This window comes from Ascaphus truei, chromosome 20 (assembly GCF_040206685.1).
Source record: "Ascaphus truei isolate aAscTru1 chromosome 20, aAscTru1.hap1, whole genome shotgun sequence".
Classification (NCBI taxonomy): Eukaryota; Metazoa; Chordata; class Amphibia; order Anura; family Ascaphidae; genus Ascaphus; species Ascaphus truei.
Window position 1 is genome coordinate 29,442,585 of NC_134502.1, and position 26,011 is coordinate 29,468,595.

Consider the following 26,011-nt stretch of genomic DNA (forward strand, 5'->3'; position numbering starts at 1 on the left):
GAGAAAGAGGGAGAGAGAGAGAAAGAGACAGACAAAGAGAGAGAAAGACACAGAGAGAGAGAGAGACAGACAGACAGACACAGGGAGAAAACAGACACAGGAGAGACAGACACAGGGAGAGACAGACACAGGGAGAGACAGACACGGGAGAGACAGACAGAGAGAGAGAGATACAGGGAGAGACACAGAGAGATACAAAGAGACAGAGACAGACACAGGAGAGAGACAGACACAGGGAGAGACAGACACAGGGAGAGACAGACACAGGGAGAGACAGACACAGGGAGAGACAGGACAGAGAGAGACAGATACAGGGAGAGACACAGAGAGATACAAAGAGACAGAGACAGACAGGCCGGGGAGAGACAGACACAGGGAGAGACAGACACAGGGAGAGACAGACACAGGGAGAGACAGGCACAGGAGAGACAGGCACAGGGAGAGACAGGCACAGGGAGAGACAGGCACAGGGAGAGACAGGCACAGGGAGAGACAGGCACAGGAGAGACAGAGAGAGAGAGACAGGCACAGGGAGAGACAGGCACAGGGAGAGACAGGCACAGGGAGAGACAGGCACAGGGAGAGACAGGCACAGGGAGAGACAGGCACAGGGAGAGACAGGCACAGGGAGAGACGAGAGAGAGAGAGACAGGCACAGGGAGAGACAGGCACAGGGAGAGACAGGCACAGGGAGAGAACAGAGAGAGAGAGACAGGCACAGGGAGAGACAGGCACAGGGAGAGACAAAGAGAGAGAGAGACAGAGACAGACACAGGGAGAGACAGACACAGGGAGAGACAAAGAGACAGACACGGAGTATCTCACCTTGAACCTCCTCGCCAGGAACTTGTTCTTCATCTCCAGGAAGTTGCCCTTGTTACTCTCTGATTTAAAGGGCTCATTAATAACAGAGAAGGGAGCGTCGTTCTGTACGTCCTGCCCGGCGACGACCGTGTCTGAGAGAGCGTCAAGGAGAGAGCGCGGACACTACTGAGAGACTGCGCCAGAGAGAAGCGTAGCCGTGTCTGAGAGAGCGTCAAGGAGAGAGCGCGGACACTACTGAGAGACTGCGCGAGAGAGAAGGAAGCGGAGCCGTGTCTGAGAGCGTCAAGGAGAGAGCGCAGACACAACTGAGAGACTGCGCGAGGAGAGAAGCGTAGCCGTGTCTGAGAGAGCGTCAAGGAGAGAGCGCGGACACTACTGAGAGACTGCGCGAGAGAGAAAGAAGCGTAACCGTGTCTGAGAGAGCGTCAAGGTGAGAGCGCGGACACTACTGAGAGACTGCGCAAGAGAGAAAGAAGCGTAACCGTGTCTGAGAGGGAGGGATAAAAGGGGGAGAGGGGGGTGGAAAAAGGGGGAGAGGGGAGAGAGAGAGGGAGGAGGCGGGAGAGAGAGGGGAGGAGAGAGGAGGGAGAAAGAAAGATAAGGTTGAGAGATAAGGGGGAGAGAGAGATAAGGGGGGAGAGGGAGGGGAGAGAGAGGGAGAGATGGGGGACAGAGAGGGAAAGATGGTGGTGAGAGAGAGAGGGAGAGAGATAAGGGGCGAGTGGGAGAGAACACACGATAAGACACACGAGACGGCGGTGCGAGAGCGCAGGGACACACGAGACGGCGGTGCGAGAGCGCAGGGGACACACGAGACGGCGGTGGCGAGAGCGCAGGGACACACGAGACGGCGGTGCGAGAGCGCAGGGACACACGAGACGGCGGTGCGAGAGCGCAGGGACACACGAGACGGCGGTGCAGAGAGCGCAGGGACACACGAGACGGCGGTGCGAGAGCGCAGGGACACACGAGACGGCGGTGCGAGAGCGCAGGGACACACGAGACGGCGGTGCGAGAGCGCAGGGACACACGAGACGGCAGTGCGAGAGCGCCGGAGGATACACACAATCCCCGCCAGCAGCCAGTAGTCGTGCCGCCGGTGCCAGATGTCGTTGAGTTTTCCGGAGCAGACGGCCGCTCGCTCCTCGTTCTGCCACAGGGTGTGCAGCGCTCTGCGGGGGGAGGGGGGGCGGGAGAGGAGCGAGAGAAGGGGGGGATGGGAGAGAAAGGAGGGCGGGAGAGAGAGGAGCGGGCGAGGGGGATAGGAGCGATATGAGGGGGATGGGATGGAGAGAGAGGTGGGCGGGGAGAGGGGGAGAGGAAGCGAGCGATAGAGAGGGGGATGGGAGAGAGGGGGGGGGGGCGGGGAGAGAGAGGGGGGGCAGAGGACGAGAGACAGAGACGGGAGTGAGGAGTGGAGAGAGGGAGTAAGAGAGGGGCGGCGGGAGAGAAGGGCGTGAGACAAGAGAGACGAGTGGCCGGCAGCAAGGGATGAGGGGGGAGAGAGAGGGGGGGGTGAGAGACGCCGGGGGGGGGGGCAGGATAGGGGCATAGGGACATGTTACCCCCAGTCACTCAAATACAGATCTACCGCACCATGAAAACATCTCCATGTATCCTATATCTCTCTCCCCCCCCCTCACCCCTCTCTCCCCACCTCACCACACTCCCCCCATCTCACCCTCTCCCCCACCTCACCACACTCCCCCATCTCACCCTCTCCCCACCGCACCACACTCCCCCCATCTCACCCTCTCTCCCTAAATCTCACTGGTGCCTCACTAAAATGAATTGTGCACTCTTAGGTCCTCTCTTCCCCCGCTCTCCTCTTTTCTTCCTCCCCCTCAATGGCTCTCCTTCCTCCCCCTCAATCTCTCTCCCCCCCCCCTCAATGGCTCTCCTTCCTTCAACTCAATCTCTCACCTCCCCCGTCCCCTCAATGGCTCTCCTTCCTCCCCCTCAATCTCTCTCCCCCCCCCTCAATGGCTCTCCTTTCTTACCCTCCAATCTCCCACCTCCCCCCCTCCCCTCAATGGCTCTCCTTCCTCCCCCTCAATCTCTCTCCCCCCTCCCCTCAATGGCTCTCCTTCCTCCCCCTCAATCTCTCTCCCCCGCCCCCCCTCAATGGCTCTCCTTCCTTCAACTCAATCCCTCTCCCCCGTCCCCTCAATGGCTCTCCTTCCTCCCCCTCAATCTCTCTCCCCCGCCCTCAATGGCTCTCCTTTCTTACCCTCAATCTCCCACCTCCCCCCCTCCCCTCAATGGCTCTCCTTCCTCCCCCTCAATCTCTCTCCACCGCCCCCCTCAATGGCTCTCCTTCCTCCCCTCAATCTCTCTCCCCCGCCCCCCTCAATGGCTCTCCTTCCTCCCCCTCAATCTCTCTAACCCCCCCACAATGGCTCTCCTTCCTCCCCCTCAAATCGCTCTCCCCCGCCCCCCTCAATGGCTCTCCTTCCTCCCCCTCAATCTCTCTCCCCTGCCCCCCTCAATGGCTCTCCTTCCTCCCCCTCAATCTCTCTCCCCGTCCCTTCAATGGCTCTCCTTCCTCCCCCTCAATCTCTCTCCATCCCTCCCCTCAATGGCTCTCTTCCTCCCCCTCAATCTCTCTCCCCCGCCCCCCTCAATGGCTCTCCTTCCTTACCCTCAATCACCCACCTCCCCCCCCTCCCCTCAATGTCTCTCCTTCCTCCCCCTCCAATCTCTCTCCCCCGCCCCCCTCAATGGCTCTCCTTCCTCCCCCCTCAATCTCTCTCCTGCCCCCCCCCCCCCCCCCATCTGTCTGTTTTTTTTACCCCCTCTCCCATCCCTCTCTCTCCCTCCATCCTTTCCCATCCTTTCCCTCCCTCTCTGGCTCTCCCCCCCCCCCCCTCACCGGTGAAACCCCCGTCTGCGATGTTAAACATGAATCTCGCTCTCTCCTCTTTCCTCCCGTTGCTGCTTTTCATCTCCTCTTTGTGGCTGTTCTGCTTCACGTCCTTCTGTGTCTGTATCTCCGTCTTAACCTCCTCCGTGCCTGATACACAGGAATATACAGCATGGGACCGTCCCTCCCCCCGCAGGGTGACACAGTGACACAGACAGAAGGGAGCTATGAGTCTGTCCCTCCCCCCGCAGGGTGACACAGTGACACAGACAGAAGGGAGCTATGAGCCTGTCCCTCCCCCCGCAGGGTGACACAGTGACACAGACAGAAGGGAGCTATGAGCCTGTCCCTCCCCCCGCAGGGTGACACAGTGACACAAACAGAAGGGAGCTATGAGTCTGTCCCTCCCCCCGCAGGGTGACACAGTGACACAGACAGAAGGGAGCTATGAGTCTGTCCCTCCCCCCGCAGGGTGTCACAGTGACACAGACAGAAGGGAGCTATGAGTCTGTCCCTCCCCCCGCAGGGTGACACAGTGACACAGACAGAAGGGAGCTATGAGTCTGTACCTCCCCCGCAGGGTGACACAGTGACACAGACAGAAGGAAGCTATGAGCCTGTCCCTCCCCCCGCAGGGTGACACAGTGACACAGACAGAAGGGAGCTCTGAGTCTGTCCCTCCCCCCGCAGGGTGACACAGTGACACAGACAGAAGGGAGCTATGAGCCTGTCCCTCCCCCCGCAGAGTGACACAGTGACACAGACAGAAGGGAGCTCTGAGTCTGTCCCTCCCCCCGCAGGGTGACACAGTGACACAGACAGAAGGGAGCTATGAGCCTGTCCCTCCCCCCGCAGGGTGACACAGTGACACAGACAGAAGGGAGCTCTGAGTCTGTCCCTCCCCCCGCAGGGTGACACCGTGACACAGACAGAAGGGAGCTATGAGCCTGTCCCTCCCCCCGCAGAGTGACACAGTGACACAGACAGAAGGGAGCTATGAGCCTGTCCCTCCCCCCGCAGGGTGACACAGTGACACAGACAGAAGGGAGCTATGAGTCTGTCCCTCCCCCGCAGGGTGACACAGTGACACAGACAGAAGGGAGCTATGAGTCTGTCCCTCCCCCAGCAGGGTGACACAGACAGAAGGGAGCTATGAGTCTGTCCCTCCCCCGCAGGGTGACACAGTGACACAGACAGAAGGGAGCTATGAGTCTGTCCCTCCCCCGCAGGGTGACACAGTGACACAGACAGAAGGGAGCTATGAGTCTGTCCCTCCCCCCGCAGGGTGACACAGACAGAAGGGAGCTATGAGTCTATCCCTCCCCCCGCAGGGTGACACAGTGACACAGACAGAAGGGAGCTATGAGTCTGTCCCTCCCCCGCAGGGTGACACAGTGACACAGACAGAAGGGAGCTATGAGTCTGTCCCTCCCCCGCAGGGTGACACAGTGACACAGACAGAAGGGAGCTATGAGTCTGTCCCTCCCCCCGCAGGGTGACACAGTGACACAGACAGAAGGGAGCTATGAGTCTGTCCCTCCCCCCGCAGGGTGACACAGTGACACAGACAGAAGGGAGCTATGAGTCTGTCCCTCCCCCGCAGGGTGACACAGTGACACAGACAGAAGGGAGCTATGAGACTGCCCCTCCCCCGCAGGGTGACACAGTGACACAGACAGAAGGGAGCTATGAGTCTGTCCCTCCCCCGCAGGGTGACACAGACAGAAGGGAGCTATGAGACTGTCCCTCCCCCCGCAGGGTGACACAGTGACACAGACAGAAGGGAGCTATGAGACTGTCCCTCCCCCCGCAGGGTGACACAGTGACACAGACAGAAGGGAGCTATGAGCCTGTCCCTCCCCCCGCAGGGTGACACAGTGACACAGACAGAAGGGCGCTATGAGCCTGTCCCTCCCCCCCGCAGGGTGACACAGTGACACAGACAGAAGGGAGCTATGAGCTTGTCCCTCCCCCCGCAGGGTGACACAGTGACACTCACCTTTCTGCGTCTCTCCCGCGCCTCCCTCCTGCCTCTCGGGCACTCCGTCTCCCTCGGTGACAGCGTCCTGTGGTCTCTCTGGGTCTGTGGCTGTGGGTAAGACAGACAGACACCCTGAGTCCCTGTTCAGCCCTAGAGGTGCCGGGAACTCTAGAGCCTTAAGAAGGGATGGTAGCTCGCTCGAATGTCCTAGTGGTAACAGCACAGCCTTAGAAGTGGGTGAAAACCAATATATAGACACTGCAATATATTACATATATATATATATTCATTTAAAAATAAACACATTATATATTATTATATATATATATACACTAATATTAAATATAAATATATATATATATACATTTAAAAATAAACACATTATACATATACTAATATAAAATTAAAAAAAAATAAAAAAATAAAAAATATATATATCCCAAACTTAGTAAAGTTATGGTGGGTAAAAAAGTGACAAAAACCCTCCATAGTAAAGCATAAAGCAACTGTAAATATTACTGTATGTTCATCTGCATGTCTTAGAGAGGTCTGCAGCCCCGCCTTTCCCCATTATCACCCAGCATACAGCACTTCCACTGCAGCATGGGATTCTGGGAAATGACATGCAGCCCTATCTTTCCCCATTATCCCCCAGCACACAGCACTTCCACTGCAGCAAGGGATTCTGGGACATGACATGCAGCCCCGCCTTTCACCATTATCACCCAGCACACAGCGCTTCCACTGCAGCAAGGGATTCTGGGAAATGACATGCAGCCCTATCTTTCCCCATTATCCCCCAGCACACAGCACTTCCACTGCAGCAAGGGATTCTGGGACATGACATGCAGCCCCGCCTTTCACCATTATCACCCAGCACACAGCGCTTCCACTGCAGCAAGGGATTCTGGGAAATGACATGCAGCCCTATCTTTCCCCATTATCCCCCAGCACACAGCACTTCCACTGCAGCAAGGGATTCTGGGAAATGACATGCAGCCCTATCTTTCCCCATTATCCCCCAGCACACAGCACTTCCACTGCAGCAAGGGATTCTGGGACATGACATGCAGCCCCGCCTTTCACCATTATCACCCAGCACACAGCGCTTCCACTGCAGCAAGGGATTCTGGGAAATGACATGCAACCCCGCCTTTCACCATTATCCCCCAGCACACAGCACTTCCACTGCAGCAAGGGATTCTGGGAAATTACATGCAGCCCCGCCTTTCCCCATTATCACCCAGCATACAGCACTTCCACTGCAGCATGGGATTCTGGGAAATGACATGCAGCCCCGCCTTTCACCATTATCACCCAGCACACAGCACTTCCACTGCAGCAAGGGATTCTGGGAAATGACATGCAGCCCTATCTTTCCCCATTATCCCCCAGCACACAGCACTTCCACTGCAGCAAGGGATTCTGGGACATGACATGCAGCCCCGCCTTTCACCATTATCACCCAGCACACAGCGCTTCCACTGCAGCAAGGGATTCTGGGAAATGACATGCAGCCCTATCTTTCCCCATTATCCCCCAGCACACAGCACTTCCACTGCAGCAAGGGATTCTGGGAAATGACATGCAGCCCTATCTTTCCCCATTATCCCCCAGCACACAGCACTTCCACTGCAGCAAGGGATTCTGGGACATGACATGCAGCCCCGCCTTTCACCATTATCACCCAGCACACAGCGCTTCCACTGCAGCAAGGGATTCTGGGAAATGACATGCAACCCCGCCTTTCACCATTATCCCCCAGCACACAGCACTTCCACTGCAGCAAGGGATTCTGGGAAATGACATGCAGCCCTGCCTTTCACCATTATCTCCCAGCACACAGCACTTCCACTGCAGCAAGGGATTCTGGGAAATGACATGCAGCCCCGCCTTTCACCATTATCCCCCAGCACACAGCACTTCCACTGCAGCAAGGGATTCTGGGACATGACATGCAGCCCTGCTTTTCACCATTATCTCCCAGCACACAGCACTTCCACTGCAGCAAGGGATTCTGGGAAATGACATGCAGCCCCGCCTTTCACCATTATCCCCCAGCACACAGCACTTCCACTGCAGCAAGGGATTCTGGGACATGACATGCAGCCCTGCTTTTCACCATTATCTCCCAGCACACAGCACTTCCACTGCAGCAAGGGATTCTGGGAAATGACATGCAGCCCTATCTTTCCCCATTATCCCCCAGCACACAGCACTTCCACTGCAGCAAGGGATTCTGGGACATGACATGCAGCCCCGCCTTTCACCATTATCACCCAGCACACAGCACTTCCACTGCAGCAAGGGATTCTGGGAAATGACATGCAGCCCTATCTTTCCCCATTATCCCCCAGCACACAGCACTTCCACTGCAGCAAGGGATTCTGGGAAATGACATGCAGCCCTATCTTTCCCCATTATCCCCCAGCACACAGCACTTCCACTGCAGCAAGGGATTCTGGGAAATGACATGCAGCCCTATCTTTCCCCATTATCCCCCAGCACACAGCACTTCCACTGCAGCAAGGGATTCTGGGACATGACATGCAGCCCCGCCTTTCACCATTATCACCCAGCACACAGCACTTCCACTGCAGCAAGGGATTCTGGGAAATGACATGCAGCCCTATCTTTCCCCATTATCCCCCAGCACACAGCACTTCCACTGCAGCAAGGGATTCTGGGAAATGACATGCAGCCCTATCTTTCCCCATTATCCCCCAGCACACAGCGCTTCCACTGCAGCAAGGGATTCTGGGACATGACATGCAGCCCCGCCTTTCACCATTATCACCCAGCACACAGCGCTTCCACTGCAGCAAGGGATTCTGGGAAATGACATGCAGCCCCGCCTTTCACCATTATCTCCCAGCACACAGCACTTCCACTGCAGCAAGGGATTCTGGGAAATGACATGCAGCCCCGCCTTTCACCATTATCTCCCAGCACACAGCACTTCCACTGCAGCAAGGGATTCTGGGAAATGACATGCAGCCCTGCCTTTCACCATTATCTCCCAGCACACAGCACTTCCACTGCAGCAAGGGATTCTGGGAAATGACATGCAACCCCGCCTTTCACCATTATCCCCCAGCACACAGCACTTCCACTGCAGCAAGGGATTCTGGGAAATGACATGCAGCCCTGCCTTTCACCATTATCTCCCAGCACACAGCACTTCCACTGCAGCAAGGGATTCTGGGAAATGACATGCAGCCCCGCTTTTCACCATTATCCCCCAGCACACAGCACTTCCACTGCAGCAAGGGATTCTGGGACATGACATGCAGCCCTGCTTTTCACCATTATCTCCCAGCACACAGCACTTCCACTGCAGCAAGGGATTCTGGGAAATGACATGCAGCCCCGCCTTTCACCATTATCTCCCAGCACACAGCACTTCCACTGCAGCAAGGGATTCTGGGAAATGACATGCAGCCCTGCCTTTCACCATTATCTCCCAGCACACAGCACTTCCACTGCAGCAAGGGATTCTGGGAAATGACATGCAGCCCTGCCTTTCACCATTATCTCCCAGCACACAGCACTTCCACTGCAGCAAGGGATTCTGGGAAATGACATGCAACCCCGCCTTTCACCATTATCCCCCAGCACACAGCACTTCCACTGCAGCAAGGGATTCTGGGAAATGACATGCAGCCCCGCCTTTCACCATTATCTCCCAGCACACAGCGCTTCCACTGCAGCAAGGGATTCTGGGAAATGACATGCAGCCCCGCCTTTCACCATTATCCCCCAGCACACAGCGCTTCCACTGCAGCAAGGGATTCTGGGAAATGACATGCAGCCCCGCCTTTCACCATTATCCCCCAGCACACAGCGCTTCCACTGCAGCAAGGGATTCTGGGAAATTACATGCAGCCCCGCCTTTCACCATTATCCCCCAGCACACAGCACTTCCACTGCAGCAAGGGATTCTGGGACATGACATGCAGCCCCGCCTTTCACCATTATCCCCCAGCACACAGCACTTCCACTGCAGCAAGGGATTCTGGGAAATGACATGCAGCCCCGCCTTTCACCATTATCACCCAGCACACAGCACTTCCACTGCAGCAAGGGATTCTGGGAAATGACATGCAGCCCTGCCTTTCACCATTATCTCCCAGCACACAGCACTTCCACTGCAGCAAGGGATTCTGGGAAATGACATGCAGCCCTGCCTTTCACCATTATCACCCAGCACACAGCACTTCCACTGCAGAAAGGGATTCTGGGAAATGACATGCAGCCCCGCCTTTCCCCATTATCACCCAGCACTTCCACTGCAGCAAGGGATTCTGGGAAATGACATGCAGCCCTGCCTTTCACCATTATTACCCAGCACACAGCACTTCCACTGCAGCAAGGGATTCTGGGAAATGACATGCAGCCCTACCTTTCACCATTATCCCCCAGCACACAGCACTTCCACTGCAGCAAGGGATTCTGGGAAATGACATGCAGCCCCGCCTTTCACCATTATCCCCCAGCACACAGCACTTCCACTGCAGCAAGGGATTCTGGGAAATGACATGCAGCCCCGCCTTTCACCATTATCCCCCAGCACACAGCACTTCCACTGCAGCAAGGGATTCTGGGAAATGACATGCAGCCCTGCCTTTCACCATTATCCCCCAGCACACAGCACTTCCACTGCAGCAAGGGATTCTGGGAAATGACATGCAGCCCCGCCTTTCACCATTATCACCCAGCACACAGCACTTCCACTGCAGCAAGGGATTCTGGGAAATGACATGCAGCCCTGCCTTTCACCATTATCTCCCAGCACACAGCACTTCCACTGCAGCAAGGGATTCTGGGAAATGACATGCAGCCCTGCCTTTCACCATTATCACCCAGCACACAGCACTTCCACTGCAGAAAGGGATTCTGGGAAATGACATGCAGCCCCGCCTTTCACCATTATCACCCAGCACTTCCACTGCAGCAAGGGATTCTGGGAAATGACATGCAGCCCTGCCTTTCACCATTATTACCCAGCACACAGCACTTCCACTGCAGCAAGGGATTCTGGGAAATGACATGCAGCCCTACCTTTCACCATTATCCCCCAGCACACAGCACTTCCACTGCAGCAAGGGATTCTGGGAAATGACATGCAGCCCCGCCTTTCACCATTATCCCCCAGCACACAGCACTTCCACTGCAGCAAGGGATTCTGGGAAATGACATGCAGCCCCGCCTTTCACCATTATCCCCCAGCACACAGCACTTCCACTGCAGCAAGGGATTCTGGGAAATGACATGCAGCCCTGCCTTTCACCATTATCCCCCAGCACACAGCACTTCCACTGCAGCAAGGGATTCTGGGAAATGACATGCAGCCCTGCCTTTCACCATTATCCCCCAGCACACAGCACTTCCACTGCAGCAAGGGATTCTGGGACATGACATGCAGCCCTGCCTTTCCCCATTATCCCCCAGCACACAGCACTTCCACTGCAGCAAGGGATTCTGGGACATGACATACAGCCCTGCCTTTCACCATTATCCCCCAGCACACAGCACTTCCACTGCAGCAAGGGATTCTGGGAAATGACATGCAGCCCTGCCTTTCACCATTATCACCCAGCACACAGCACTTCCACTGCAGCAAGGGATTCTGGGACATGACATACAGCCCTGCCTTTCACCATTATCCCCCAGCACACAGCACTTCCACTGCAGCAAGGGATTCTGGGAAATGACATGCAGCCCCGCCTTTCACCATTATTACCCAGCACACAGCACTTCCACTGCAGCAAGGGATTCTGGGAAATGACATGCAAATGAGCATACAGTAATATTTCCATTTGTATATATACATATACTAATATCAAATATACATACATACTTATATATAGATATATAAATATAAATACACTGGTTTATTAGTTTATCCTTATATTATATTTTGTGTTTGGCGGGACCTTTTTATATTCACTTTTTATTACTTATTCTATCTATCGTACCCGAGGTAAGTATCCCCCTTACCATTAGTTCCTTACAGGATTTCCTTTTTCCTTAGTATGGCGCTGTAATATATTTATATATATTTTTTGGTGTGTGTATATGTGTGTGTGTGTGTGTGTGTATATGTGTGTGTGTGTGTGTGTGTGTGTGTGTGTGTGTGTGTGTGTGTGTGTGTGTGTGTGTGTGTGTGTGTGTGTGTAGATGTGTGTGTGTAGATGTGTGTAGATGTGTGTGTGTGTGTGTGTAGATGTGTGTAGATGTGTGTGTGTGTGTGTGTGTGTATATATATGTGTGTGTGTCTATATATATATACTTGTGTGTGTGTGTGTGTGTATATATATACACACACACGGCCAAGGTGTGTGTGTGTGTGTGTATATATACACACACACACACACGCACACACACGCGCACACGTTCTTACATGTACACATACCAGTCTTCTCCTCAGTGGCCAACGTTTCTGCCCCTGATTCCTGCCCCGCAGGGGGTAGATCAGGGGGTAGATCAGGAGGATCAGTCTTCTCCGGCCCGGTATTGGAAGGGGGGATCACCGGGTCCGGGGGGCTCGGGGTCTGAAAAAGCAACAGGTGAGGTCAGATTATACACCCCTAGAGGTGGCAGGCTGTGTACCCCGCTGTGCCAGCCCTAGCATTGCACATACCCTCACACTCCCTGTGTGCTCAGCCTCCGCCTCTCCCTCCCGTCTCTCTGTATCCCCCTGTGCCAGCCCTAGCATTGCACATACCCTCACACTCCCTGTGTGCTCAGCCTCCGCCTCTCCCTCCCGTCTCTCTGTATCCCCCTGTGCCAGCCCTAGTTTTGCACATACCCTCACACTCCCTGTGTGCTCAGCCTCCGCCTCTCCCTCCCGTCTCTCTGTATCCCCCTGTGCCAGCCCTAGTTTTGCACATACCCTCACACTCCCTGTGTGCTCAGCCTCCGCCTCTCCCTCCCGTCTCTCTGTATCCCCCTGTGCCAGCCCTAGCATTGCACATACCCTCACACTCCCTGTGTGCTCAGCCTCCGCCTCTCCCTCCCGTCTCTCTGTATCCCCCTGTGCCAGCCCTAGTTTTGCACATACCCTCACACTCCCTGTGTGATCAGCCTCCGCCTCTCCCTCCCATCTCTCTGTATCCCCCTGTGCCAGCCCTAGTTTTGCACATACCCTCACACTCCCTGTGTGCTCAGCCTCCGTCTCTCCCTCTCGTCGCTCTGTTTCCTTGACCTCTTTCTCTTTCTCCTCCTCCTTGCTCTCCATCGCCGCCGCCTCCTCTCTCTCGCTGGGGGAACACCCGTTCTCCCCCTTCTCGCTGGGGGCTGGCGTGGCTGGAGAAACACCACAGGACACGATAAAATGACCACACACACACATAAACAGACAGATATATATACACATCACCTGCCTTATAAATGACCTCAGACCCTTAATCACTATTACGTGCTGCAGGCTGCAGGCTGCAGGCAGGCTCTCCCAGATTCCCAGAGGTGAAACTAGGGCTGGGTGAGCGTGCAGGCAGGCTCTCCCAGATTCCCAGAGGTGAAACTAGGGCTGGGTGAGCGTGCAGGCAGGCTCTACCAGATTCCCAGAGGTGAAACTAGGGCTGGGTGAGCGTGCAGGCAGGCTCTCCCAGATTCCCAGAGGTGAAACTAGGGCTGGGTGAGCGTGCAGGCAGGCTCTCCCAGATTCCCAGAGGTGAAACTAGGGCTGGGTGAGCGTGCAGGCAGGCTCTCCCAGATTCCCAGAGGTGAAACTAGGGCTGGGTGAGCGGGACGCAGGACAGGTGCCAACGTGGCACTGCCCAATGACCCCAGCACTGCATACAACTGCGCTACAATCATGCACGTGTATACGTGTGTGTACGTACATGTGTACAAGGGGTGTCTTCAGTCCATATCCCTTGTCTACATGAGGGACTGATTGAAGCCCCTTTCTCTTCTTCTCCCCATGCTGTACTGAAATTGTCATCATCATTAATGACTTCTATTAACTACCTTTACCTTGTACCAGCTACCCCCCTCTGAGGTATCCTACCTAGTGTGTGCGCCATTTTGTTTAATGTGTGTGTGTATATAGTATATGTATGTATATATATGTGCTACACACAAAGATGTAACACACACAGATGTAGCAGACATCATTACCCCTGTTAAAGCGAAGCAATGTGTTAAATAATGCAACTTTGGCTTTACTGCTCTGACGTAGAAGGTGGAGGGTGGAAGGTAAGAGGCCCATACTAAGGAGAAGGGAGTGTGAAAAGGAGGAGGACGCGGGATTCTGCTCGTGAATGAGTCCGAGATTGATATTTAAAGGCAGTGCCCAGGTGAGATTAGTTAATCAGTGTGCTGCAGTGACATAGGCTGCGATTGCTTGTGTGTGTGTGAGAAAGTGCATCCCGGAGCAGGCTGCACGTGAGTCTACAGCAGATGGACTACGTTCTGGGTATAGCAGGGCCCCCCTTTGCCCCAGCCTCTCCATACCCGGTTTGGAAGTGCAGGGGGTGTTGGTGAGGCTGGGATCCGGTGTAGTGGTTGAGGTCTTTACGGTGGGCGAAGATGCCCGTGACGAGAGTTTGGAGTCCAGGCTGGGGTCGGGCATCAGCTCGGGCATGCTCCAGCGCCCATTAATGTGCTCGAACTCCTGCACCTGTGAAGAGGGCATTGACACAGCGAAGTGAGTGTTGGCGACAGAGAGCACGGTCATAAGTATAACACTAGGCAGGGTGAGCCACTACACCCATAACTATTGTCAGTGGTTGACAAATCACAAAAAAATCTACTCGCCACCTAGTACCAAACGTGTGCTGCTTGGGCCAATATTTACTCGCCCGGGGGTTAAATCCACTCGCCCGGGGCGAGCAAATGTATAGGTTTGTCGAACACTGACTATTGTATAGCACTAGGATGGGTGACCTACTGCAACTGTACTTTTGGAACTACACAGGGTTAGCCACTACAACACCCATAACCTCTGTATTGGCCCGAATATAGTGCTATGTTTTTTTCCCGAAAAATGTCCTTCCGAAAACTATCCTCGTATTACACGCGCCGCCGAACACTTTTTATTTTTCATGTAGAACGACTTCAAAACTTTAGGGTCGCATTATGTGCGAGGCCGTGCTATGTTCGGGCCAATACGGTACTTTAGAACACCAGGCAGGGTGAGACACTATATCTATTACAATATAAACAGGCAGAGTGAGCCACTACTACCATAAATGCGGTATAACACCAGGCTGGGAGAGAGACACTAGCCCGATCACTGCTGTATAACACCAGGTTGGGTGAGGCACTACACTATATCTATTAAAATTAAACTAAGCAGGGTGAGCCACTGCCCCATAACTACTTTATAACATCAAGCAAGATGAGACACTATATCTATTACTATGGAACTAGGCAGGGTGAGCCACTAGACCCATAACTACTGTATAACACCAGGATGGATGACACTACACCCATCACTACTGTATAGCACCAGGCAGGCAGAGTCACTATACTATACCTAATAATTTAGAACCAGCCACTGTGAGCCATTGCACCCATAAGTAAGGATATTTTTGCACCCATGGGTGGCACCACATACCTTTTTCTTAACGAGAGACATGACTCCGATGCGGGTCAGAACTTGCTGACGAGAGAGACCCTCGCGGGGAACGCCGTCTGCGAAAGTCTCGGAGCCATCTGCACCAGGCTCGCAGAGATGTCTCATAAAAAGAGACACGTATGCTCTAGTAGGCAAGACAAACAGAAGGAGAGACGCTGACTCAAAGGAGAAGAGAGAGGGAGATCAACGAGAGTGGGAGAGGTAAGGGGAGAGAAGAGACAGGGACTGGTAGCCAGGAGGAGAGAAAGAGAGAGAGAGAGAGAGAGAGGGAAAGGGAAAGGGTAAGAGCAGACAGTGAGAATGTAGGACATACAGGTGGTGACCTCGGCTCCCATCAGACATGCCAGTTCATCCTGACCCGCCACGTTTGTGTGATGTCAGCACGTGACCTCTGACCTCTGTCTTGCGCTGGGCCATGGGGATCAGACACAGCTCAGGTCTCCCCCCTCAGATACCCGGGCACAAAGTTTAATGTACGTCTGTGTGAGGGAGGAGGCCGGGAGCTCACCCACCCCCCCCAGGAAACAGACCAAGAGTCACCCAGCGAACATCAGATGAGTAAAGAGTGTCATCATGTGGGAGACTGGCACTGCCGCTGCCCGCGCTGTACCTGTGCTGTGTATACATGGTGTAGTAGTGTGTGTGAGGGGGAGGCTGGCACTGCCGCTGCCCGCGCTGTACCTGTGCTGTGTATACATGGTGTAGTAGTGTGTGTGAAGGGGAGGCTGGCACTGCCGCTGCCTGCGCTGTACCTGTGCTGTGTATACATGGTGTAGTAGTGTGTGTGAGGGGGAGGCTGGCACTGCCCCTGCCCGCGCTGTACCTGTGCTGTGTATACATGGTGTAGTAGTGTGTGTGAGGGAGGCTGGCACTGCCGCTGCCCGCGCTGTACCTGTGCTGTGTATACATGGTGTAGTAGTGTGTGTGAGGGGGAGGCTGGCACTGCCCCTGGCCGCGCTGTACCTGTGCTGTGTATACATGGTGTAGTAGTGTGTGTGAGGGAGGCTGGCACTGCCCGCGCTGTACCTGTGCTGTGTATACATGGTGTAGTAGTGTGTGTGAGGGGGAGGCTGGCACTGCCGCTGCCCGCGCTGTACCTGTGCTGTGTATACATGGTGTAGTAGTGTGTGTGAGGGGGAGCTGGCACTGCCACTGCCCGCGCTGTACCTGTGCTGTGTATACATGGTGTAGTAGTGTGTGTGAGGGGGAGGCTGGCACTGCCCGCGCTGTACCTGTGCTGTGTATACATGGTGTAGTAGTGTGTGTGAGGGGGAGGCTGGCACTGCGCGCGCTGTACCTGTGCTGTGTATACATGGTGTAGTAGTGTGTGTGAGGGGGAGGCTGGCACTGCCCGCGCTGTACCTGTGCTGTGTATACATGGTGTAGTAGTGTGTGTGAGGGGGAGGCTGGCACTGCGCGCACTGTACCTGTGCTGTGTATACATGGTGTAGTAGTGTGTGTGAGGGGGAGGCTGGCAGTGCCGCTGCCCGCGCTGTACCTGTGCTGTGTATACATGGTGTAGTAGTGTGTGTGAGGGGGAGGCTGGCACTGCAGCTGCCCGCGCTATACCTGTGCTGTGTATACATGGTGTAATAGTGTGTGTGAGGGGGTGGCTGGCACTGCCACTGCCCGCGCTGTACCTGTGCTGTATATACATGGTGTAGTAGTATTTGAGGGGGAGGCTGGCACTGCCGCTGCCCGCGCTTTACCTGTGCTGTGTATACATGGTGTAGTAGTGTGTGAGAGGGGGAGGCTGGCACTGCCGCTGCCCGCGCTGTACCTGTGCTGTGTATAAATGGTGTAGTAGTGTGTGTGAGGGGGAGGCTGGCACTGCCCGCGCTGTACCTGTGCTGTGTATACATGGTGTAGTAGTGTGTGTGAGGGGGAGGCTGGCACTGCCCGCGCTGTACCTGTGCTGTGTATACATGGTGTAGTAGTGTGTGTGAGGGAGGCTGGCACTGCCCGCGCTGTACCTGTGCTATGTATACATGGTGTAGTAGTGTGTGTGAGGTGGAGGCTGGCGCTGCCCGCGCTGTACCTGTGCTGTGTATACATGGTGTAGTAGTGTGTGTGAGGGAGGCTGGCACTGCCCCTGCCCGCTTCTGGCACTTACTTGAACTCTTTCTCGCTCTTGCCTCTCAGATCTCTCACCAGCCAGTGTGTGCTGAACGCATCCTGAGGGGGCATTCCCCAGCGCATTACTGCGTTCAGGAACGCCTTGCGCTGCCGAGCGTTAAACCCCAGGACCTGAGAGGGAGGAGGAAGGGGATGTGTGTATATATACACACCCACACACACTCATATGTATATACACACAGACACAGACACACATATATATATTATACACACACACACTTATATACTGTATGTATATATATATATTTTATACACACACACACACACACACTTATATATATATATATACACACACACACACACACACACACACAGACCAATTCATACACGCGCTACTATATACCTACACACACATATCTTTGGCCTTACCTCTATATTCCCGCCGACCCGCGCTAGCAGAGGCGGCAGCGGCTTGTCCTTGTCGTTGCGCAGCTGGCGGCGGGACTGCCGGCGTCCTGCGAGAGAGACAAGCCACAGAGAGACGGGCTCAGCAAGCAGCGCCCGGGGTCGGGGAGGCGAGCCCAGCGGCTGAGCCCCGTCTCTCTCCTACTCACCTTCCGACCTCTCGTCAAAATCTTCGTCCTCCTCCTCCGACCCCACCGAGTATTCAGACTGGTTGTCTGCAAGAGACGCAGTCCTCGGTGGTCACATGATGCGCGCCGACTCCCACCGCCCCTCTCATCACGCCCTCTCTCTCACTCCGTCTCCCTGACCCTCTCTCTCGCTCTGCTCCCTCTTTCTCTCACTCTTCCCTTTATTTCTCTCGCGATACCTCCCACCTCCCCCAATTTCTTACCTCCCACTCCACCTTTCACTCCCTCTCCCTTTCTGTCCCTCTCCCCTCCCTCTCTTTCCTCCTCTCCTCCCTTTGTTACCTCATTTTCTCCCCTCCCTCTCCTCTCTCTCCTTCTCCCGCCTCCATTAGTTCTCTCCCTCGCTCATTGTTCTCCTCTCTTTCTCTATTTATTACCTTCCTCTCCTCCTATCACTCCCTCTACTGTTCTGCACTTCTCTCCCCTCAATCCCTCTCCTTCTCCCCTCGATCCCTCTCCTCCACAAATCCCTCCCCATCTTCCCTTGCTCTTTCCTTCCCCCTCATTCTATCTGTCTTCCTCCCCTCGCTCTGTCCTGCTCCCGCCCTCCCCTAAGGCCCCCCCCCCACACTCTATGTCCTCTTCTCCTCAGCTCTCGGTCCTCCCCCCTCTCGCCATCTCTCCTCTCTTTCTCTCCCAACGCAAGCCTTAAAAATGAATGGGACTCTCGTCTCTCCCCTTCTTCTGGAGATTTGATGGGGAGGACACGTGAAGGTGTGTGAGTCTAGTTACCTACTACTACAGAACCAGGCAGGTTGAGCCACTACACCCATAACTACTGTATAACACCAGGCAGGATGAGCCACTATAACTATTACTATCTAACCAGGCAGGTTGACCACTACACCCATAACTGCTGTATAACCAGCCTGGGTGAGACACTATACTATACATAATAAAATGGAACCAGGCAGGGTGAGCCACTGCACCCATAACTACTGTATAACACCAGGCTGGATGAGACACTATACCTTTTACTATGGAACCAGGCAGGGTGTGCCACTACACCCCAAACTACTGTATAACACCAGAATGGTTGAGACTACACCTAATACTACTGTATAACACCAGGTAGGCTGGTATACTATACCTAATAATATGGAACCAGTCAGGGTTACTTATGCCCCCATAAGTAAAGATATTCTCTCCTAACGCAAGCCTTAAAAGTGGGTGGAACTCTCCTCTCTCCCCTTCTTCTAGAGGTGTCGTGAAGGGGTGTGAGCCTAGTTGTAATAGGGGAAGGGGGTGGGCGAGTATAGCCGCTGAAGTGGGAGACAGGCTATCCCGGGGCTTACAGAGAAGGAGAGAGGGGGTGAGGGATGAGGAGGAAGAGGGTGCCTGACCTTGGTCCTCTTGCGCAGCGTCGTTGTAGTTGACCTGCTTGCGCACTCTCTTCCCTTTGCCCAGGTTCCTGGCCAGGTCCTCCTGCTGCTGTTCATAGTGATGTCTGAGCAGCTTCTCCCAGTAATCGGGATCCACGTTCTCCTCCTGCTTAATCACCTCGCGCTCCAGCTCCTCCATCTGAGAGGGCACAGGGAGTCACACGCTCACACAGGGGAGTCTCATACACCCACACACCCACACCCACAAGGGAGTCACACGCCCGCACACACAGGGAGTCACACGCACACACAGGGAGTCACACAAATACAGGGAGTCACACACACACAAACACACACACGGAGTCACACACACAGTGAGTTACACACACAGGATACCCCTCTCACCTTCTCCTCCTCCCGTACCACGTACTGAGCCACTTTGAAAGAGCTGAGATACTCGTTCATGTTCTGAACCTCTGTGTCCTCCGCCTCATTCTGATTCCGGTCCAGCAGGCGGGCGATCGCCCCATTATCATAATGGATCACGCTGCCGTCCTCCTCCTTGTTATCACCTGCAGGAGGAAGCAATAAGGCACTAGGGTTACCCCCTCATATTATATATACAGGGCTATAGGGCAGGGTTACCCATTATATTATATACACAGGGCTATAAGGCACTAGGGTTACCCCCTCACATTATATATACAGATGCAGCTGCCAGTTGTAGACTGCTTGCCAAGGAAAATGTGTGACCATCTCGCAGTAACTCATGAGATGGTCCACAGCAGGCTGTAATGGCCCATCGGATTAACACAGCGGGTGGGGGGGGGTCCCTGCGTTTGAATGGGACACGCAGCCCGGTAGGATTAACACAGCGAGAGTCCCATTCAAATGCCGAGACCCCCCGCTGTGTTATTCCGATGGGCCATTCGTCTGGCCGCAGGAATCTGGCCGCCTGGGATGGGGGTTAAGTGCAGAATTCTCCAGGCGGGCCGTCTCCAACCCGCAGTTGCTGTATTTTGTAACAGTCGCATACCGACTATGTTACAGAGAGTACGCATGCGCTCCAGCATGCAGCAGGTTAAACTCCTAGCGAGGCACACAGCCCAGTCTGTGTCAGTTATCTGCGGACGATGGCGAGGGGCTTTCAAACAGCGGGCGGCAGCCTGGCAGCGCTGAGCCGTACCCCCCCGCCCCCCCACCCTGGAACAGTTCCCGGGCCTGCTGTGCGGAGCCAACTCACAGCCTGAGAGGGTCAGAGAGAGACTTCGGGGGGGTTGTCGCTCACACAGATAAAAGGGCCAAGCTCCCCAATCTGCAGTTAAGGAGCTGACACGTATGTTAGTTAGCGCTCAGGGGGGGGGGAGGGAGGTTGTTTTTGTTGCTGTTCTGTTTTGTGCCCTTTTTGTTAATTACATAAACATAGAGACAAACCGCTAATAACACAAACAAACCACTCGGGGGCCACAGGGAAACAAATAATGAAGTGCACTTGAACAAATGACCACCAGGGGCCACTCGAGCCCTATAATTGCACTCGGCTTTCGGACCTTCCCTCTGCTCTGGTCCTACAGATCGGACATAAGAGAATATTATATCAGCACCTATATACGGTACATATGGGGCTTTGGCTTTACGAGTGCAATTATAGGGCTGTAGTGACCCCTGGTGGTCATTTGTTCAAGTGCGCTTCATTATTTGTTAATGACCCTGATAAGCGAACCCTACGTTTCCTGCCCAACACACAGCGCAATAAGGCACTCAGGAGCAGGGTTACCAAATATATATATATATATGCTGCGCCATAAGGCTCTCAGAGACTGACTTCCTCTCTAACAAGGGCAATGAGGCACTCACGAGCTGGGTTACCCCATCAGATTATATATTAAGGCAGCGAAAGGGGCAATAAGGCCCCCGGGAGCCTGTCCCCTCTCTCTCCCGCTCCACTCACTGGGCCCCCGGGAGCCTGTCCCCTCTCTCTCCCGCTCCACTCACTGGGCCCCCGGGAGCCTGTCCCCTCTCTCTCCCGCTCCACTCACTGGGCCCCCCCGGGAGCCTGTCCCCTCTCTCTCCCGCTCCACTCACTGGGCCCCCGGGAGCCTGTCCCCTCTCTCTCCCGCTCCACTCACTGGGCCCCCCCGGGAGCCTGTCCCCTCTCTCTCCCGCTCCACTCACTGGGCCCCCCCGGGAGCCTGTCCCCTCTCTCTCCCGCTCCACTCACTGGGCCCCCGGGAGCCTGTCCCCTCTCTCTCCCGCTCCACTCACTGGGCCCCCCCGGGAGCCTGTCCCCTCTCTCTCTCTTGCTCCACTTACTGGGCCCCCGGGAGCCTGTCCCCTCTCTCCCGCTCCACTCACTGGGCCCCCGGGAGTCTGTCCCCTCTCTCTCTCTTCTCACTGGGGCCCCCGGGAGCCTGTCCCCTCTCTCTCTTGCTCCACTCACTGGGCCCCCGGGAGCCTGTCCCCTCTCTCTCGCATCTCTCACTGGGCCCCCGGGAGCCTGTCCCCTCTCTCTCTCACTCCACTCACTGGGCCCCCGGGAGCCTGCCCCCTCTCTCTCTCGCTCCACTCACTGGGCCCCCGGGAGCCTGTCCCCTCTCTCTCCTGCTCTTCTCTGGGCCCCCGGGAGCCTGTCCCCTCTCTCTTCTCACTGGGCCCCCGGGAGCCTGTCCCCTTTCTCTCTCGCTTTTCTCACTGGGCCCCGGGTGCCTGTCCCCTCTCTCCACTCACTGGGCCCCCAGGAGCCTGTCCCCTCTCTCGCTCCACTCACTGGGCCCCCGGGAGCCTGTCCCCTCTCTCGCTCCACTCACTGGGCCCCTAGGAGCCTGTCCTCTCCCTCTCTCGCTCCACTCACTGGGCCCCCGGGAGCCTGTCCCCTCTCTCGCTCCACTCACTGGGCCCCTAGGAGCCTGTCCTCTCCCTCTCTCGCTCCACTCACTGGGCCCCCGGGAGCCTGTCCCCTCTCTCTCTCGCTCCTCTCACTGGGCCCCCAGGAGCCTGTCCCCTCTCTCTCTTGCTCTTCTCACTGGGCCCCCGGGAGTCTGTCCCCTCTCTCTCTCTTGCTCCTCTCACTGGGCCCCTGGGAGCCTGTCCCTTTTCTCTCGCTTGCTCCACTCACTGGGCCCCCAGGAGCCTGTCCCCTCTCTCTCTTGCTCCACTCACTGGGACCCCAGGAGCCTGTCCCCTCTCTCTCTCTTGCCCCCCTCACTGGGCCCCCGGGAGCCTGTCCCCTCTCTCTCTCGCTCCACTCACTGGGGCCCCCGGGAGCCTGTCCCCTCTCCCTCTCGCTTCTCTCACTGGGCCCCCGGGAGCCTGTCCCCTCTCTCTCTCTTCTCACTGGGCCCCCGGGAGCCTGTCCCCTCTCTCTCCTGCTCTTCTCACTGGGCCCCCGGGAGCCTGTCCCCTCTCTCTCTCTTCTCACTGGGCCCCCGGGAGTCTGTCCCCTTTCTCTCTCGCTTCTCTCACTGGGCCCCCGGGAGCCTGTCCCCTCTCTCTTCTCACTGGGCCCCCGGGAGCCTGTCCCCTCTCTCTCTCGCTCCACTCACTGGGCCCCCGGGAGCCTCTCTCTCTCTCGCTCCTCTCACTGGGCCCCCAGGAGCCTGTCCCCTCTCTCTCTTGCCCCACTCACTGGGCCCCCAGGAGCCTATCCCCTCTCTCTCGCTCCACTTACTGGGCCCCCGGGCGCCTTCGATCTCGTCCTTAAACAGCTCCTCGGTGCCGAACTTGAGGATGTCGTCCAGCTCCTGCTTGGACATGGAGCCGGCCTTGGACCCCAGGCCCGGCCTCACCACCAGGTGCGTCAGCATCATCTTCCGCTTGGCCACCTGCGTGATGCGCTCCTCCACCGAGGCCCGTGTCACAAAGCGGTATATCATAACCTTGTTAGCCTGGCCGATGCGGTGAGCGCGGCTGAAAGCCTGAAACAGGGGGGGGGAGGGGGGGAGGGGGAGAGAGAGCTCAGTGTGTGAGGGGGGAGAGAGAGATCAGTGTGTGAGGGGAGAGAGAGAGATCAGTGTGTGAGGGGAGAGAGAGAGAGATCAGTGTGTGAGGGGAGAGAGAGAGAGATCAGTGTGTGAGGGGAGAGAGAGAGAGATCAGTGTGTGAGGGGGGAGAGAGAGAGATCAGTGTGTGAGGGGGGAGAGAGAGAGATCAGTGTGTGAGGGGAGAGAGAGAGAGAGAGAGAGATCAGTGTGTGAGGGGAGAGAGAGAGATCAGTGTGTGAGGGGAGAGAGAGAGAGATCAGTGTGTGAGGGGAGAGAGAGAGAGAGATCAGTGTGTGAGGGGAGAGAGAGAGAGATCAGTGTGTGAGGGGAGAGAGAGAGATCAGTGTGTGAGGGGAGAGAGAGAGAGAGATCAGTGTGTGAGGGGAGAGAGAGAGAGATCAGTGTGTGAGGGGAGAGAGAGAGAGAGATCAGTGTGTGAGGGGAGAGAGAGAGATCAGTGTGTGAGGGGAGAGAGAGAGATCAGTGTGTGAGGGGAGAGAGAGAGATCAGTGTGTGAGGGGGGAGAGAGAGATCAGTGTGTGAGGGGAGAGAGAGAGATCAGTGTGTGAGGGGAGAGAGAGAGATCAGTGTGTGAGGGGAGAGAGAGAGATCAGTGTGTGAGGGGAGAGAGAGAGATCAGTGTGTGAGGGGAGAGAGAGAGATCGGTGTGTGAGGGGAGAGAGCTCAGTTTGTGAGGGGAGAGAGAGAGATCAGTGTGTGAGGGGAGAGAGAGAAAGAGAGATCAGTGTGTGAGGGGAGAGAGAGAGATCAGTGTGTGAGGGGAGAGAGAGAGATCAGTGTGTGAGGGGAGAGAGAGAGATCAGTGTGTGAGGGGAGAGAGAGATCAGTGTGTGAGGGGAGAGAGAGAGATCAGTGTGTGAGGGGAGAGAGAGAGAGGGATCAGTGTGTGAGGGGAGAGAGAGAGATCAGTGTGTGAGGGGAGAGAGAGAGATCAGTGTGTGAGGGGAGAGAGAGATCAGTGTGTGAGGGGAGAGAGAGAGATCAGTGTGTGAGGGGAGAGAGAGATCAGTGAGATCAGTGTGTGAGGGGAGAGAGAGAGATCAGTGTGTGAGGGGAGAGAGAGAGAGATCAGTGTGTGAGGGTGAGAGAGAGAGATCAGTGTGTGAGGGGAGAGAGAGAGATCAGTGTGTCGAGGGGAGAGTGAGAGATCAGTGTGTGAGGGAGAGAGAGAGATCAGTGTGTGAGGGGAGAGAGAGAGATCAGTGTGTGAGGGGGGAGAGAGAGATCAGTGTGTGAGGGGAGAGAGAGAGAGATCAGTGTCCGAGGGGAGAGAGAGAGATCAGTGTCCGAGGGGAGAGAGAGAGATCAGTGTCGAGGGGAGAGAGAGAGATCAGTGTCGAGGGAAGAGAGAGATCGGTGTGTGAGGGGAGAGAGAGAGATCAGTGTGTGAGGGGGGAGAGAGAGATCAGTGTGTGAGGGGGAGAGAGAGAGATCATGTGTCCGAGGGGAGAGAGAGAGAGATCAGTGTCCGAGGGGAGAGAGAGAGATCAGTGTCGAGGGAGAGAGAGAGATCAGTGTCCGTGAGGGGAGAGAGAGAGATCAGTGTCCGAGGGGAGAGAGAGAGATCAGTGTCCGAGGGGGGAGAGAGAGATCAGGTCGGGGGAGAGAGAGGATCAGTGTCCGAGGGGAGAGAGAGAGAGAGATCAGTGTCGAGGGGAGAGAGATCAGTGTGTGAGGGAGAGAGAGAGAGATCAGTGTCTGATGGGAGAGAGAGAGATCAGTGTGTGAGGGGAGAGAGAGAGATCAGTGTCCGAGGGCAGAGAGAGAGAGAGAGAGAGATCAGTGTCGAGGGGAGAGAGGAGAGAGATCGGTGTCCGAGGGGACAGAGAGATCGGTGTCCGAGGGGAGAGAGAGATCAGTGTCCGAGGGAGAGAGAGAAATCAGTGTGCGAGGGGAGAGAGAGAGAGATCAGTGTCCGATGGGAGAGAGAGAGAGAGAGAGAGATCAGTGTCCGAGGGGAGAGAGAGAGATCATTGTCCGAGGGGGAGAGAGAGAGATCAGTGTCCGAGGGGAGAGAGAGAGAGAGATCAGTGTCCGAGGGGAGAGAGAGATCAGTGTCCGAGGGGAGAGAGAGATCAGTGTCCGAGGGGAGAGAGAGATCAGTGTCCGAGGGGAGAGAGAGAGATCAGTGTCGAGGGGAGAGAGAGAGATCAGTGTGTGAGGGGGAGAGAAAGAGAGATCGGTGGTCCGAAGGGGAGAGAAAGAGAGATCGGTGGTCCCTGAGGGGAGAGAGAGAGAGATCAGTGTCCGAGGGGAGAGAGAGAGAGATCAGTGTCCGAGGGGAGAGAGAGATCAGTGTCCGAGGAAAGAGAGAGATCAGTGTCCGAGGAAAGAGAGAGATCAGTGTCCGAGGGGAGAGAGAGAGAGATCAGTGTCCGAGGGGAGAGAGAGAGATCAGTGTCCGAGGGAGAGAGAGAGATCAGTGTCCGAGGGGGGAGAGAGAGAGAGAGATCAGTGTCCGATGGGAGAGAGAGAGATCAGTGTCCGATGGGAGAGAGAGAGATCAGTGTCCGAGGGGAGAGAGAGAGATCCGTGTCCGAGGGGAGAGAGAGAGATCAGTGTCCGAGGGGAGGAGAGAGATCAGTGTGTGAGGGGAGAGAGAGAGATCAGTGTGTGAGGGGAGAGAGAGAGATCAGTGTTGTGAGGGAGAGAGAGAGATCAGTGTCCGAGGGGAGAGAGAGAGATCAGTGTCCGAGGGGAGAGA

At 55.7% G+C, this 26,011-nt stretch overlaps 1 pseudogene; it reads right to left on the reverse strand.

Moving 5' to 3' along the window:
• LOC142471112 (chromodomain-helicase-DNA-binding protein 3-like) overlaps nucleotides 1–26,011 on the reverse strand; it is a 45,059-nt pseudogene that overhangs the window by 348 nt on the left and 18,700 nt on the right.